This window comes from Capra hircus, chromosome 2, assembly GCF_001704415.2.
Source record: "Capra hircus breed San Clemente chromosome 2, ASM170441v1, whole genome shotgun sequence".
Classification (NCBI taxonomy): domain Eukaryota; kingdom Metazoa; phylum Chordata; class Mammalia; order Artiodactyla; family Bovidae; genus Capra; species Capra hircus.
In genome coordinates, this window is record NC_030809.1 from 73,101,563 (window position 1) to 73,119,482 (window position 17,920).

The 17,920-nt window shown below is 43.7% G+C and overlaps 1 protein-coding gene across 4 annotated transcripts in view; it reads left to right on the top strand.

Moving 5' to 3' along the window:
- MGAT5 (mannosyl (alpha-1,6-)-glycoprotein beta-1,6-N-acetyl-glucosaminyltransferase) overlaps positions 1-17,920 on the top strand; it is a 402,706-nt gene that overhangs the window by 58,527 nt on the left and 326,259 nt on the right. For all 4 annotated transcript variants that reach the window (XM_018062080.1, XM_018062074.1, XM_018062092.1 and 1 more), the window contains one exon: positions 4,438-4,487. The gene's annotated coding sequence lies outside the window, so the exon portion shown is untranslated. The remainder of the gene's footprint in view (positions 1-4,437; positions 4,488-17,920) is intronic.

A 17,920-nucleotide genomic window follows, 5' to 3' on the forward strand; every position in this document is an offset into this window, starting at 1 on the left:
GTACGGACAGATTGCTGGGCCCCAGTTGAATTTCTGATTCGGTAGGTGTGTGGTGGCGGGGTCAGAGATTTTGCATCCCCAACTTCCCAGATGATGTTGGTGTTTCTGGATCTGGGCCTATACATTGAGAACTGTTAGGCTGTGGGAGAGAAACAGGTGTAATGTGGGGATGGTTTCAAAAACAGAATTTTAAGATGAATTTCCCTTGTGCCTCTTAAAATAATTTTAATGAAAATAGCAAGTTTTGTTTGGGATTATGTACAAGTTTTGTAAAGGGGACCTGCTTTTTGTGACACTGTCAATGTTAAAAATGGTTGCAAGCCTACATAAGTGGTCCCCTGACCTGCTATCCTCATGTCTTGATAAAATCTTGGATAAGCTTCTTTGGCTACAAGTATTCTCTCTCTAATTCGAGTTAGTGATGAATTGGAACGTTGCAAGATTTGAATATTTTTTTCTAATTTGTAAATCAAGCACTTTACCTGGGAACCATCTACAGGGTAACAGTCTTGTTAAGTAAGGGTATTCCAGGGTCCAAGCCGCTGAATCATTGTAATTGTCACACCTGCCTGATAAAATGGTGGTGATGTGGTCACTAAGTTGTGTCTGACTCTTTGCAAACCCATGAAGTATAGCCCGCCAGGCTCCTCTGTCCCTGGGATTTCCCAGGCAAGAATACTGGAGTGGATTGCCATTTCCTTCTCTAGGGGATCTTCCTGACCCACAGATTGAACCCGTATTTCCTGCATTGCGTGTGGATTCTTTATTCCTGATCCACCACCTGCCAGAATAGCTGTTAGCGAAATGAAGATGTAACGCCTTGGGCACCACTAGGCTGTGCTTCCAGACTTCTGACTGGTTCTAGAACTGCCCTTTTATTATCCTATTAGTTTATTATCCTCTGATAGCAGTAACAACACAATAGTAATAATCACTAACATTTGTAGAGGATTCGCTGCCCCTCTGATGTGGCAGCTGCGCTTTTTGTCTGTGATAGTCTGTGAGCCCCCCCATCATTTCTGACAGAGGCACTGAGGTTGCCTCTGCCTCAGACACAAGAAGATAGAGGCTTTGGTTGTGAGATTGAGCCTTGAGTTTGTGTCCAGGCAGTGGGAGCCTTGGGGGCGCGGATTTAGATTGGAGTCTACTTTGGGAAGCTCTCCGTGGAGCCTTGATGAGAGACCTGTGACAAAGCCAAACAAAGGTCAAGATTATGCAAGTTCCGTCGTCAAGGCCAACTCTAGATCTCTGTTACTGGGCAGGATTGCACTTGCAGTACATTTAGTCAGTCTGCCCAACCTCGGGTGACAGCCGTATGAAGCCGGAGTGTAATTATGGGACTTCTTTCCTCTGTGGCTATCTGATGTTCTTTAGGGGAGATTGAATGACTTAAAACAACAGGGAATTATACTCAATATTTTGTAATAACCTGTAAGGGAAGAAAGTCTGAAGAAGTGTATATGTGTGTATATACATATGCATGAACTGAATTGCTGTGCTATTCACCTGAAACTAACATGAAGTTGTAAATCAACTACATTTTAATTTTAAAAACTTCTTTAAAGAATTGAAGAAAAAATGTTAAAAAGTAAGGCATATGATGATGGTCATGATTTGTTTCTAACGTGTACCATTCAGTGGTCTTATCATTGAAAATCTTTGTTCTAGGCATGAAAATATTTTAGGCAGAGCAGTAGGCTCCCTTGAACTATTTGCTCACATGAACCTATAGACGAGACAGCTTTGGTGCTCTCAGTGAGTCACCTTTGCTTAGACTGTGAAAAAGCAGGGAGGGAAAGCCTGCTTGGAGTTGTATCTGAGGTTACATCAAGATTCTGAGATTCTCCATTTGGAGAGGTGCTGTCCATAGGAAATAAGAGGGACGCTTGAGTGTTGAAAGGCATTAGGGACAGGAAGGTGTGAGATCCACATGCCTGGAATTGGCCTCTGTCATCCTGTGCCATCAGATGCAGAGTAGACACTGCAGACGTGGTCCTTCAGCAAGCTGGGCTTGTCGTGGCTCCCCTTTCAAGATGCTTTGAATGGGGAAGGGGCGATAGGCAAAATACTCAGATGCAGATTTCTAATAGAATGCCACTCTAGAAGGCAGAACTCATTAAGCAGGTTGTTTGTGGGTCATTCACAATATATTTTATCCACATTATAAATTGAGAGGGGTAAATGTCTGAAAATGACGCTCCAGGTTTTCCTAACTATTCTTTCACTGTCCATCCCCAGTGATTGCTGTCTTACTCTTTTTAGATTGAGTTGCACTCCCATGATCTCTATTTCGGGTTTCCCTGGTGGCTCAGACGGTAGAGAATCCGGCTGCAATGTAGGAGACCCGGGTTCAGTCCCTGGGTCATGAAGATTCCCCGAAGAGGGGAACTGCTACCTACTCCAGTATTCTTGCCTGAAGAATCTATTTACAAGTGCTTTCACAGTTAGGTTTAATTAAGGTGGGAAATCAAAGTATATACCCAAGATGAGATTGAGGGAACTTACAGAAAAGATACTTTTGGGTAAGATCTTGATGAAAGCTATGGAGTGGTGCTGTTTAGAAAATGGGGAAGGAGAACGTTTATCTAAGACATTTACCTATAAACACCGCTAAAAATAGTTCTAAACTTTCATTAATATTATATGCTTGGTTCTGTAGGAAATGATATTTAAGATTAGCTGAACTTTTAAGTTTTGCTGAGGATAAAGATGACTGGCCTTTGGGCTTCCTGGTGACCATGAATTTTACTAATGAATATTTTCATATGACGCAGGGAGTAGTTTGCCTGATTTTTAAGGTGAAGTCAAGATTGAGTTCTTATTAGTATGAGTATTATGAAAGAATAAAAAATCCAGATTTGAAAGCATTGGGGGAGGTAAAAGATAATGAACTTTTTTTTCCCTTTTGGCTCATCATGAACATTTTGATTTATGAATCATACCAGTCTCACTACTGTATGATTCATTAGCCACCACAGCCTGTGCACTTGATCACAATATTCAAAGGCAAACTACCATGTAATACAACAAATTAGGTGTTTATGAAAACATACAGAAAAGAGCACTGAAAGTAAGTTGATTCTATTCAGGTCGGAGGCACACAGGTGTTCATTTTGTTAGCTGATACCACTACAAAAGAATGTATTTTTGACGTTGATGAAGGTGCATAGGATTGTTTTCTCTAAATATATCTTGCTGTTGCTTACAGGAGATAGTAGCTTTTCCTGTATCATGATAACCCAGTTTCATAACCCATTCCTTCACCTCAAAGCTATCTCAGATAATAGCTGGCATTAAAAGGGTCATGTGATCACTGGCATTGCTTTGGTACCCTTCCAGCCTTCTACCCTTCCTCAGCAAACATTTGAGGCCAGACTGTTTCATGGAAATCATGGTTTTGGAATAATAGATTGAATCTGCTCTTATAAGTTGCCCCAGTGCACAGCCCTCTGCTATTGTTCAGAGATTGTTGACACAGACAAAAATGTTAGTACTGTGAAGGGAAGTTATATGTTGCAGACCATATTTGGAAATAAAAAGCAAAAGTTTATCAAATGTTTTTCAGCAGAAGATGGTACATGTTCTTCCACGAGGGGCTTACGGAAGAGGTAGACCTGTTGGCTAGTCTTAAAAAACTTATGGGTAGTCATCTTGAAGATGGATCTGTGCAGCTTGGTCTTTATTTTCTCTCCCTCCTTCCGTCTCTCTCTATTGAGCTCTCAGTTTTATAATTATCTGCTGATAAATTCCATGAATATCAGAAACACACTGTATGTATCTGTAAAAAGACTGTTTTCCCCCTTTTATTGAACAGGAGTGTTATTTAGGGAAAATATTAGTGATATCACAAGCACATAGTAGATATATTTCTAAAATGGCTTTTTACTGCTCTTCTGGTTTGCTTTCTCAAGGTGAAGCAGCTGCAAGTAATCTGTTATATTTAAATGAACAGGCTTGTCATTCAATTGGTTTTATCGCGTATTGCAAACTCCTTGTTTTTTTTGTCACAGAGCTATGTATTTTTAAAGTTGTGTGTATGCATATACTTGAGACTGTGTGTATGAATTAATGTAGTCTAGTCCGGAAAGCATTAGGACTGGTAAAAACTTTGGTTTAATGCCTCCTGAGACTTAGAACAAGAGAGTGGTTTTGTGGAGATTCTCCATCTTTGCCAAATGGAGCCTTACTCCTGCTGAACTAATAATGGATGGATTTGGATCCTAACAAGTGAGATAATGTAACTTTTTAGAGATATGCCTCTGGGTGTTGGAGTGATAGGGAATTCTCATCTAGCTATTTTTAGGTGTTTATCTTAAAAGGCTGTTGGGTTCCAAAATGTGAGGCATAGTTCGTAGAAGCTCTTTGTCAGCCTGTTTGCAGTGGCTCAAGTCCGTAAAGAGGAGAAACTTAAAGATGTCTTTGTCTTTGTGATTGCAGGAGTGATTACTGTTCTAAAGTGGACTTTGGAGGCAGAGCCATCAGCCCATGTAAGTACTATAATCAGATATTTAAGCACAGACTGAGATATTTGCCCTTAGAGAGAGCACTGAGTACTGAGTCAGGGCGTTTGGAGCCATTAAGACCCGAAGGGCCCAGGGGGGTCACTATTCTAGTGCGGCTCAGTCCCACGGGCATGTACGTTTCTGGCTATCTGGTTAAGGCCTGGTGAAATGTATTATTTGGGTTAATTGGGCAAGGATATTTTATCTGCTTCGAATTAGTAAAGTGACTGGAGCAGAAGGTCATCTATTACTGTATTCAGTCATTATCAAACATAACTGTATTGAACTGAATCTTGCCCAGATACTCTTAGATAGAAGTGCGGGCCCCTTCAGACACAGAGGATCGTGGTGTGAACATAACAAAGCCAATGAACTGGAGAGTGTGACTCATGATGACTGCATGATCTCTGAACTGTGTCCGTGTTCAAGAATGTTGTAAAAGAGTATATTTTCCTTAGCCCCAGTTATGAACATATTTTATGGAGGAAGCAATTTGCTAAGTACGTTCCTGTTCTAGTACGAATAGTCCTGAGTGCTTAAAACCATGATCTAAGCTACCTTTGAGAGTCACCTTGGTAAATCAGACTTTCAACTTGGGAACAGAATTTTTGGATTTTATAGGCTGATAGATTTGGGTGTTGAGGTTATGGGGCCAGCAGAATGAAACATTAAGCATTCATAATTGGTGTTTCTTTCATGTGTGTGGGTCTTTGAACAAATTTTGTCCTTAACAACATCACAGAAGAAAAAACCACCCCAGCAACTGACAAGCAGATGAATGTCTGTGAATAAAAGCCTTAGTTAAAACTCAAATCATGTGATCGTGTGACTTTTATCAGAGGCTTCTCCCTGTCACCTTGAGAGTTTGTCCCGCTGGGAGAAACCAGAGAAAATAAGAACTGTCTCCTTCAGAACCTCAAAGAGATTTTGCCTCTCTAAAGATACAGGATTTTGTCTGAGGTGAAACAAGCATATTTAATCCCATCTTACATACCCTCCCCACCCCCACATCACACACATGACTTAAAGGGAATGAGCTTCATTTCAGAGACTGGTTTAGTTAAACTATCTGCCTTCAAGGGTCTGTCTGAAACTAGTGTTGTGTGGACAGATAGGGAAATTCGTTCACTGCCCTCCAAGAGTTTCCAAGCATGGCACCTGGGGGCATAGCAGGCTGACATGGTGAAGACTCAGGACTGGGTCTGTGGTCCCCGGTACCCAGGTGCTGTGGCCTGTGCTCTGGGAAGGATGCTCATCTTTCTGGCTCTCCTGTGATATTTTTTGCCCCCCTGTACTGTGTTGGGTTTACAGTCTCCATGGAGCAGGCAGACATGTTGGCATCTCGTGGCACTCCTGGACTGTGCCTGTCTGCCACCAGGAGTGGCATCACCTTCCCCCTTCAGCACACCAACACCTAGCTGCCTTTGGAAGGGCCTCTTGGCTCCTTTTGAAATAACTGCTGAAAGAGCAGCTGTCTGTCGGCCTCCTCCAGAGCCGTGGAATTGGGCCGTTGTCAACCTGTTGGAGGAGTTCCCAATGCAGCAGACTGGCTGTCATTGACATTTATAACTTGAAAGCCATATCACAGATGAGTTTGCGTTTCTTATCATCCTATAAATAGCGTTCAAGATAGAAAGCACACTCCACATTTCGACAACACCCAGGGCTTGGGCAATGGTTGGATCTTCCTGAAGGGAGAAGAAACAGTTACCTTTGTCCCCTGGCCAGTTTGTAAAACCATCATCTCTCTTCTGACTCAGCTGCGAAAAAGATGTCCCGGCTTTCTGCTTGGGTTTATGTATAATCATATGATCTAAACTAACAGTTTAGATCAGGGAGGTGGTTGGCTTCTGCAAACAAATGACTCTCGAGCTCTGCTGCAGAGTCTGTGGTAAGAAATGCGTGTAGGGAAAAAAAAAGGGGGGTGTTTCTCAGATAGGTTGGTAGATCCCACACCTGTTTTTTTATGCCTTAATTTCTCAAAGAAACATCTTCTCCATTTTGTTTCTGGAGATAGGACTGGAAGAGAAAGATGTCGTGTTTTGTTTTAAATCATTTTTGACTGTACTGGGTTATTGTTGCTGTGTGCAAGCCTTCTCTAGTTGTGGTGTGGGCTTCTCATTGCAGTGGCTTCTCTTGTGGAGCACGGGCTCAACAGTTGTGATGAATGGACTCAGTTGCTCTGCAGCCTGTGGAATCTGCCCGGGCTGGGATGGAACCTGTGTCCCCTGCATTGACAGGAGGACTCCTAACCACTGGACCACCAGGGATGTCTGAAAGATGCAGTGTTGATGATAAAAACATAAAAACTAAAACCATAGCCACCCCAGTAGATCACATGAACACACTGCAAAAGAAAGCGGAGAAGATGCGGGAGGGGAGCGGAAGGCGTTGTATTCATTGTGGGTCTGTGTAAATTGTAAATTTCTTGAGCAGAAGGACTGGCCTTACTCCCTTCACATCATTGGCGAGGAGTGAAGATCCTGGCATGTGGCTTCAGGATGAGCTGAAACAACGAATGTCAGAGAGAAACAGGTCTTAGGTAGAGAAGTTTGGTTTCATTTTATTTGTATCCTGCTAGTGCAGGCACTGAAGTACAGTCATCCAGAAATCCAGATGATGGGGTTTCAAGTTCATGATGTTTTCCTGTTGTCATCAAAGATGAGTAATCCTGGAAGAGGTGTAACAGAAAGGAGGGTGCTTAGATGGCATGCTTGGGGTGCAATTAAAATGAAACAGCCTTCGCTCTTTGTGCTCCGATTTCTTTCTGTGGTTCCTGGGACATGAGTCTCGTCTTAGGAAATGTCAGTGCTTGACTTCGGCCATGTGCTAGGCAGCTGAGTCCAGTGTGTGGCCTGCCTGGAGTGGGGCAAGGACAGGCTTTTGAGCCAGCTTGATGGTGGCCACGGGCTTTGGGAAGAAAACCAGCTGAGGGTGGTTGTCACCTCCTTGGCCCTCTGCCTGTGGCACGCATGGGAACTCCATTCCAGTCCTGCTTCTCAAAGCCCATGAGGTGCCTATGTTCTATCTAGAGAGCTGCTGCCTATTGATAATAACCACACTGGGTTAGCCCTGCTGGCCTCAGGGATAGGTGGGGGTGCAGGGCGGAGGTCAGGGCAGGGGCTGCCCCTTGTCTTGTCCCTGGGCCAGACAGGGAACAGCAGAGCAGCTGTCTTCGCAAGGCATGCCCAGTTTGGACAGGATCTAATCAGAGCTCCCCGTTCGTGGCAAGAAGTTTCAAAACAGCATCATGCATCTATTCTCTGGTTTATTTGAAAAAAAAAATTTTTTTTATTTCAAATATCCAGAAAAGTACAGCAACTTAGCAGAACACTCACTCATTTACATCCCCCTTGACTCCCTGCCTTTCTGATCCATGGTTGACACATGTCTTAATAACTGAGAGGTGCTGAAAATTAAAATTACCATCCTTTTGTCTCTGCAAATTCTGAAAAAATGTGGTCTCCCTGGAACCGAGACAGACTCTGAGCCCCGCATAGTGTCCATGCTCTGGGAAGGGGTGGTGCTGCTTCTTGGGCTTTCTTTTCTTCCTTCTGCTAGGTCATGGCCATCGTTGTGATCTGGCTGGTTTTCTCTTCATTCGTTTTCAAGGAGATGTATGTGTTTAAATCCTTCTCTCCAGGTCCTCCTCCCCACTAGCTTGGGCTCCCTTGTAAGGGGTTGTTCAGTGGGTCCTGTTGGGCAGAGCTAATGTGGTCTCCACATCCCCTTCCCTTCCCATAATACTTCATCATACCTGATGCCACACACACACACTCTCTCTGATATGCACACTCTCTCTTATGTGTGCACACTCTCATGCACGCATGCTTATACACACTCACTCACACACATGACTCACTCTGTAAATAATCTCTCCTTTCTCTCTAAGCCAGTGTGGGATCTCTCCGTGTATCCCCATCTCCCTGGAGTAGAGAGGCAAAGTCCCCTTCGCTTGTCATCCCAGGTTGAGATAATGGATAGACAGCATCTGTCAGGGATGCTGAGCTTCTCTCCTGGGTTAATTAATGTGGGTAAGTGCCACTGACAGGTTTCCAGTCCTTTCTTCTTATACTGTGACTGCTTTCTGGGACTAGTTGTTGTCATTGTTTAACTGCTAAGTCTTGTCTGACTCTTCATGACCCCATGGACTGTAGCCTGCCAGACTCTTCTGTCCATGGGATTCTCCAGGCAAGACTACTGGAGAGGGTTGCCATATCCTCCTTCAGGGAATCTTCCCAATCCAGGGATCAAACCCAGGTCTCCTGAGTTGCAGATGGATTCTTTACCACTGAGCCAGCAGGGAAGCCTTTCTGGGACCAGGGTCCTGTGTTATTGTAGCTTTGTGGATGGAGGACTGATCAATCTCTTGACTTCCTTCTGGCCTGAGCTCAGGATGGCTCATAGGAATCGGTGTCCTCAGCGCACGCATTGGAGGGGCTCCGGGAAACTTTAGCTGTCTAAGGGGAGGCACCTCCTGGAAAGGAAGGGTGAAGGGTGGGTGGAGGAGACCCTGGGTGAGCCTGAGGCAGGAAGGGTTGGGGAAGAGGGTGCAATGATCTTGGTAGAAGAGTCTGGGGACTCTGGGTGCCGACAAAAAGAGAACCAGCTTTTAAAATTCTAAACCATCACAGACTGTTTCCATAAAAATAAATTACTAGAAAAGTGAGATAAAAAAAGAAGTCTAAAATACAAGCCTTCAATTTTATTATGAGATTCAAAGACATAAAATTACCCTGTCCACTGGCTGTAAAAGTTAACACTTACCCTCCGTTTTGGTACTTCAAAGACCAGCAACTCTTTGTGGACTGGCCCTGCTCTGTGGATGTGCCCCTACCCCGCTTGGAGTAGCATTGACCTGGGAGACAGGGGTCTTAGCTCTGTTTTTGCTGAAAGGCCCACCTTAACCTCTCTGAATCCTTGTTTTTTTGTACTACACAGTAAAAGTGTTGTTGGTCTGCAGGGCACAGTTCTCCCTAACAGGACCTGGGGAACCAGGAACAGTACTTATTCCTGTGACCCTCACTCAGATGGTTCTCCCTTTGGAGATCTGTCTGGAAGGGACAAGCTGGGGATTATTTCACGTACCCCCGTGGCCACTTTGAGCAGATGTCTGCCCAGCTCATTTGAAAAGTACACATCCATGCGTTCAAGACCTTCTGTAACAGAAGGACCTCTTGTGTGTGTGTGCACATGTGTGTGTTTCGATATGGATAGTCATTTTGTACCCAGTGCAAGTTTTTTTTTTTTTTTTTCCCCTCTTTCATAGTTTTAGGCTGGTGGAGATGGGGAAATGATCCCTTTTAAATAAAAAGTCATTTAGAGGGTTTGGAGAAAAGGGAACCTTCTTATACTGCTGTGGAAATGTAAATTGATATAGCCGCTATGGAGAACATATGGAGATTCCTTTAAAAACTAAGAATAAAACTATCATATGACCCAACAATCCCATTACTGGGCATATACCCTGAGGAAACTGTAATTGAAAAAGACACATGAACCCCAGTGTTCATTGCAGCACTATTTACAATAGCTAGGATACAGAAGCAGCCTAGATGACCATCAGCAGATGAATGGATAAGGAAGTTGTAGTTCTTATACACAATGGACTATTACCCAGCTATAAAAAGGAATGCATTTGGGTCCGTTCTGATGAGGTGGATGAGCCTAGAGCCCGTTATGCAGAGTGAAGTAAGTCAGAAAGAGAAAGACAAATGTCATATATTAATATGTAATTATGGAATCTAGAAATAGTACTGATGATCATACTTGCAGGGCAGCAAAGGAGATGCAGCCATAAAGAAGAGACTTGTGGACATGGTGGGGGAAGGAGAGGGTGGGATGATTTGAGAGAATAGCACTGAAACATATACATTGCCGTGCGTAAAATAGATGGCCAGTGGGAGTTTGCTGTATGTCACAGGGAGCCCAAAGCCTGTGCTCTGTGACAACCCAGAGTGGTTGGATGGGGAGGGAGGCGGGAGGGGGGTTCAAGAGGGAGGGGACATTTGGCCAATTCGTGTTGATGTATGGCAGAAACCATCACAATATTGTAAAGTAATTATCCCTCTAATTAAAAATAAAAAAATTTTTAAAGAATTCATTTAGCATAATACATTCTGGAGAAAGGGGAATCTTCCTACACAGTTGATGGGGACATAAATTGGTGCAGCTACTGAGGAAAATAGTATGGAGGTCCCTCAAAAAAAACTAGAGTTACCATCTGATCCAGCAATCCCACTCTTGGGCATATACCTGGAGAGAACTTGGATTGGAAAAGATATGTGCACCCCGTGTTCTTTGAAGCATTATTTAATTGTCAAGACATAGAAACAACCTAAGTGTCCATTCACAGATGAATGGATAAGAAGATGTGGTACAAATATATGACGGAATATTACTCAGCCATGAAAATAATGAAATAGTGCCATTGGCAGCAGCATGGGTGGGCCTAGAGATTATCAGACTAAGTGAAGTAAGTCAGGAAGTCAAATATTACATCATTTCTATATGGAATCTAAAATATAGTACAAACTAACTTGTTTATGAACCAGAGATAGACTCATAGACAAAGAAAGACATTTATGGTTACCGAAGGGGAAGAGGGGGAGGGATAAATGGGGAGTATGGCGTTAACAGATGCACACTGAAAGTGAAAGTGAAGCCGTTCAGTCGTGTCCGACTCTTTGCGACCCCGTGGACTGTAGCCCACCAGGCTCCTCCGTCCATGGGACTCTCCAGGCAAGAGTACTGGAGTGGGTTGCCATCTCCTTCTCCAGGGAATCTTCCCAACCCAGGGATTGAATCCGGGCCTCCCGCATTGGAGGCAGACACTTTAACCTCTGAGCCACCAGGGAAGCCCTTTACCATATATAAAATAACAAGGATTCGCTGTGTAGCACAGGAAACAATATTTAACATCTTACAGTAACCTAAAATGGAAAAGAATAAGAATATAGATATATATGTATGGTTGAATCACTTTGCTATATACTTGAAACACAATATTGTAAATCAACTACACTTCAACTGAAAAAAAATGCTGTTTAGTGACCAAGGCTGGATAGGGCTTGACTTTGTGAACCCTTGCCCTCCAGGGTCACCCTGCAGTGCTCATTCTAGCCCCTGGAAGGGGGCACAGATACAGGTACCCTGGACCCCGCCCCTGCCCCTTGCTGGGACATCTCCTCCAGTTGTGTGTCCAGGGAGAAGAGGAATGTGCGTTCTGTGCATAGCAAGCATTGCCCACAATCCCCCCGCACCACCACCTCCTGCTTCTCTGATTCACTCTTGCGTCCTTTATCTACATGAGCTGGTTTACTTCTCTTTTCATGCTTGTACGTGATTATGGTCAGGCATTACATTTTTATATGCCCTGGATAAGAAACAATGGGAGGAGAAGATCGGAAATTGCCTCAGGATTAATGGACATTGATTATACCAGCCGCTGTCAGCAGCCAGCAGTGGCCAGTGCCGACCAGGACAGTAAATTGGCCATGTGCCCTTGGCTGCATTTGGATCTTTTTTTTTTTTTAAAAATCAAGGTTTGTAGGAGTTGAGAGTACTGCTTAATCTTTTTAAAGTAAATAACACTTAAACAGTGAGAAGACTTTGGTGCAGGGCAGCCAGGAGCCTATGTTGAAAGCTGGGGAAGGTAATATACTTGATAAAAAGCTGAAGAATAGTTCTCATAGTTTAGTTCTAATAGTTTTGTAAGTGCATTTTTTTTTCCCCCTGCAAGCAGTGAATTAAAAAAGAGAAACCAAAGGACCTTTATCTGTCCTTAATCCAGAGAGTCCAGATGTGAGAGGTGAGGTTGCAGGAGGGACGGGGCATCTGTGTGTGGTGGGGCTGGTCTTGGCAGGAGATTTGCTTGGTTTAGCGTCCTTCTGGAGTCATGCGTGGTGGCATATCAGGATAACTGGACTAAACATTGTGAACAGAGAACTTTCTACAGAAAGCTGGGTTTGTAGGTAATGAAAGAGGTGAGAGTGACATGCCAAAGAGTCTGTGCAGCCACCGGAAGATACCCACCCTGGAGCTGCATGGGGCATGGGAGTTGGCCATGATACCAGAAAGGACTGGATCCCTGGCAGAGATGCCGGTGGGTGGATGGAAAAGGGGTGAGAGACCCCGGCCTTTTTCCAGCTCCTGTCTTCCCAGGAGCTGCTGGTACCCGCCTAAGTGGAAGCTAGTTGGTGGGAGAGTTTGATAAATGGAGTTTGCTACAATATGTTGCAAAAAGGACAAGGTGTCCAGAGAATGTATGTCAGAGCAGACAGGTAGAGGGTTGGCCTGGAGAGTGTAACCTTTTGGTGGAGAGAAAGGAAGATAATAGATTGAATGGATGACAGCTTTAGGGAAGAAATTTTCTAAAATTTTATTTCTTTCTTCCGTGCCATATTTCTGTGGCTCTCTTGTCACCATCTGTAGTCTTTTTTTCACAATTTTATTAAGCTTTTTCAGTTCAGTTCAGTCAATCAGTCATGTCTAAATCTTTGCAGCCCCATGAATCACAGCACGCCAGGCCTCCCTGTCCATCACCAATTCCTGGAGTTTACCCAAACTCATGTCCATTGAGTCGGTGATGCCATCCAGTCATCTCATCCTCTGTCATCCCCTTCTCCTCCTGCCCTCAATCTTTCCCAGCTTCAGGGTCTTTTCCAGTGAGTCAGCTCTTCACATCAGGTGGCCGAAGTATTAGAGTTTCAGCTTCAACATCAGTCCTTCCAATGAACACCCAGGACTGATCTCCTTTAGGATGGACTGGTTGGATCTCCTTGTAGTGCAGGAGACTCTCAAGAGTCTTCTCCAACACCACAGTTCAAAAGCATCAATTCTTCAGCGCTCAGCTTTCTTTATAGTCCAATTTTCACATCCATACATGACTACTGGAAAAACCATAGCCTTGACTAGATGGACCTTTGTTGATAAGGTAATGTCTCTGCTTTTGAATATGCTATCTAGGTTGGTCATAATTTTCCTTCTAAGGAGTAAGCATCTTTTAATTTCATGGCTGCAATCACCATCTGCAGTGATTTTGGAGCCCCCCAAAATAAAGTCTGACATTGTTTCCACTGTTCTACCATCTATTTGCCATGAAGTGATGGGACTGGATCCCATGATCTTCGTTTTCTGAATGTTGAGCTTTAAGCTAACTTTTTCACTCTCCTTTTTCACTTTCATCAAGAAGCTGCTTAGTTCCTCTTCACTTTCTGCCATAAGGGTGGTGTCATCTGCATATCTGAGGTTAGTGATATTTTTCCCGGCAATCTTGATTCCAGCTTGTGCTTCTTCCAGTCCAGCGTTTCTCATGATGTACTCTGCATAGAAGTTAAATAAGCAAGGTGACAATATACAGCCCTGACGTACTCCTTTTCTTATTTGGAACCAGTCTGTTGTTCCATGTCCAGTTCTAACTGTTGCTTCCTGGCCTGCATACAGATTTCTCAAGAGGCAGGTCAGGTGGTCTGGTATTCCCATCTCTTTCAGAATTTTCCACAGTTTGTTGTGATCCACACAATCAAAGGCTTAGGCATAGTCAATAAAGCAGAAATAGGTGTTTTTCTGGAACTCTCTTGCTTTTTCCATGATCCAGCGGATGTTGGCAGTTTGATCTCTGGTTCCTCTGCCTTTTCTAAAACCAGCTTGAACATCAGGAAGTTCACAGTTCACGTATTGCTGAAGCCTGGCTTGGAGAATTTTGAGCATTACTTTACTAGCATGTGAGATGAGTGCCATTGTGTGGTAGTTTGAGCATTCTTTGGCATTGCCTTTCTTTGGGATTGGAATGAACACTGACCTTTTCCATTCCTGTGGCCACTGCTGAGTTTTCCAAATTTGCTGGCATATTGAGTGCAGCACTTTCACAACATCATCTTTCAAGATTTGAAAGAACTCAACTTTTTACACCATGTAATATGTATGGACATGTTTGACTCCCTAATAATTACAGAGAACATTTGTGGAGTGCTTATTATACACAACTTCCCTTGTGGCTCAGCTGGTAAAGAATCTGCCTGCAATGCGGGAGACCTGGGTTCAATCCCCTGTGTTGGGAAGATCCCTTGGAGAAGGGAAAGGCTACCCACTCTGGTATTCTGGCCTGGAGAATTCCATGGACTGTGTAGTCCATGGGGTCGCAGAAAGTAGGACACAGCTGAGCAACTTACACTTTACTATACACGGGGAAGGCAGTGTTTCAGCACTTTATCTGTATTCATTCATTGAATCATCAGACCCACTCAGAGCAACTCAGTACAGTTGATACTCATTATTTGTACATTCTGTATGTACATATTTGCTTCCTTGTTAAGATTTATGTGTATAACACCCAAATCAGTAGTTGCAGTGCTTGTGGAACCCTTTACAGACAGAGTGGAGGACAACTTGACCTACTGATGTGCTCATTCCCAGCTCAGGAGATCTTCTGCCTTTTTGTTTCAGGTCTTATACTTTAAGTAGGTGTCCTCTTCATGGTGGCTCAGAGGTAAAGCATCTGCCTGCAGTGGGGGAGACTGGATTCAATCCCTGGGTTGGGAAGATCCCCTGGAGAAGGAAATGGCAACCCACTCCAGTACTCTTGCCTGGGAAATTCCATGGATTAAGGAGCCTGGTGGGCTACAGTCCACGGGGTCACAAAGAGTCGGACACAACTGAATGACTTCACTTTCACTTTCCTCTTTATGGTATAATTAGTGCAACTCTTGGCATTTTTGAGTTTTGGTTTTTTTTTTGACTGGTGATTTTGTTGTTTAAAATGGCCCCCAAGCTTAGGGCTCAGACTGTATCTAGAGTTCTTGAGGGCAAGAAGTTTGTGCTGTGCCTTAGGGAGAAAACAGGTATATTCGATAAGCTATATTAGATAAGCAATTTCAGCATAATGAACCAACACTATATAGTAAATAAGGTGTCCTAAAACAGAAACACATAAAACACAGTGATCTATTTTTAAAATAATTTATTTCTGATTTTTTAGAAAAACTAGTAGGTGAAATTAAATATTTGTTTTATTTATTTATTTACTGGGCACACAGAATCTTAGCTCCTCAACCAGGGATTGAATCCACACCCCCTGCAGTGTAAGCAGAGTCTTAACCACTGGACTGCCAGGGAAGTCCAAGTGGATGGTTATGCATTGATCAGATGACCAAAATGTTCTAATTAGAGGATCATGGAAACCTAACCCCATATTCCCTTTCCCTAGGAGCACTGGTTTAATATTTGCCAAGTCAGTGTTCACGATTTTTGTAGATTTTATCATCATGACTTCAAATGATGGCCATCGTGGTGCCACTGTTTTCCCCAGTTTGTAGATGGAGACCAAGGCGGCATAAGGCCAGAAGGTTGCTGAGCATCACCCCATGGGATGAGAACCCAGGCAGTCAGGCTCCCTGCCCTTCGCCACATGTTCTACGCTTTCATATTTGTTTCCTACTCTTTTCCATCTCCTGAATCTGCTGTTGATGCTGTTGGAACCAACCTTGCAGCTCTTTTCAGTGATAAAACTCCTGTGGGTAAGGCCAACAGTTACCTCTGGTTGAGATTCTTGACGTGTATAATTCTTCAATAAAGGTAATAATATTTGACATGTGTATGAAAACCTCCACATAGTTCAAATTGAAACCATTTACCTCACACTGGGACTCAAACCCACGTGGCTGGGAGTCGAATCCAGATAAAACCCATGGTACCTGGTTTCAGGACCTAATGAAGTTCAGGTTCTTGATGTCTCATTGCAGAAGAGACAAAGTTATAGTTAAGAAATGAATTTATTCAGATTCAGAGAGAAGCACATTCCACAGACTGTTTGGGCCATCACAGAGGGCGAGTTGTGGTGTGGTTAGTTTTTATAGGCTGGGTAATTTCATATGCTAATCAGTGGGAGGGTTGTTTCATCTGTTTTGGAGAAGGGGTGGAGATTTCCAGGAATTGGGCCACCACCCACTCCTTGGTCTTTTGACAGTGCCTTGGAACTGGCGCCTCTGGGTGTGTCATTTAGCTTGCTGATTGAGGATCCCTCAAAGTGGACTTGTCCACCATCTTGGACCCATTTGAGTCTAATTGGTTTATGTTGTGTCCTTGGACTATGTCATACTTTCAAAAGTTGTGCCCTGCCCCCTTCCCTCCTGTTAGAAAATGATTTAGTTCTCAGGGCAGCTCTCAGAAGCATACATCACCCCTGATTTCATAAATAAAAGCTGGCTTCTTGGGAGGTTGTGATTTGGGCAGGGCCCCAGGTTGAGAAAGTGCTAGATAGAACAGAGACTCAAAGCCAGGTTTCCAAGCTAGGCTTTTTTGTAACACCCAGGCTGCCTCTCTGCCAGGTTCTCTGGGTACCCAATACTGGCCTTGACACCACCTTTCAGATTGGCTCCTTCCAGGCTGCTTTGACCTGGAGAAGCCACAGCAAGTTAGAACAGGGCGTGAAAGAAGTGATTCCAAGGGAGAATCCAGAAACACTTTATTTAAAATAATCATTTATATCCTTGTTTACAGAGTATCTTTCACTGGTTTGAATGGCCTTTTTGGGAAGATGCTAGTTTTGTTTCTGTTCACTAGGGAAATATTTGAAAATAAAGGAAAATAATTCACGAGGGCTGCTGGTGTTTTTCTCAGTGGCATACTCTTTGTGTATTTAAATGTGTGTGTTTGAATAAGAAATAGATGTACTTATTAAGAATTAGAAGGATGCTATTAAAAAAAAGTCTCCTTCCCTGGAGTGAGCACTTGGCTTGATCTATGTGTTGTTCCAAGGTGTTCTAACCTCCACCCCAGGGACTCTCAGCTGTCCAGTGATGGGGGATGACCTTTCTCACCTCTTAGGGTGGAGGGTATGGGAATGTATTGCTGGTCTGTGACTGCAATAGGTAGGGCCTAGGCGTGCAGATAAACACCCTCTGACACACAGGACACGCCCACAACGGAGACTTACCCAGCCCGGATAGTCAGTAGTGCTGATGTTGAAAAGTCCTGTTTTACCCTCACTACAAATGTTGGGGACACAAAATCTTCTGTGTCTGAACTTTTACACTTTTGTGTGTTCAGAAGGCTTCTGTTTGTAGGCTTCTTTTGCTTGTGTGCAGCTGCCTCCCATGGGTGGGGCCATGGGCATGGTCCACTCCAAATGGGGCTGTCAGAGGGCCTAAAACCAATACAGCTGACTTCAGCCTTCTGCTGCTTTCCGTTATCAGCTTGTGTGGGCAATTCTAAACAAAGCTAATGATAAAATACTTTCTGGGAAAAACCCTTTTGCTTGTCTAAGTCCTGAATAATTGATGTACATATATGTGTGTGTGCTCAGCTGTGACAGACTCTGTGCCACCCCATGAACTATATAGCCTGCCAGGTTCCTCCATCCATGGAATTCTCCAAGCAAGAATATTGGAGAGGGTTGCCATTTCCTTCTCCAGGGAATA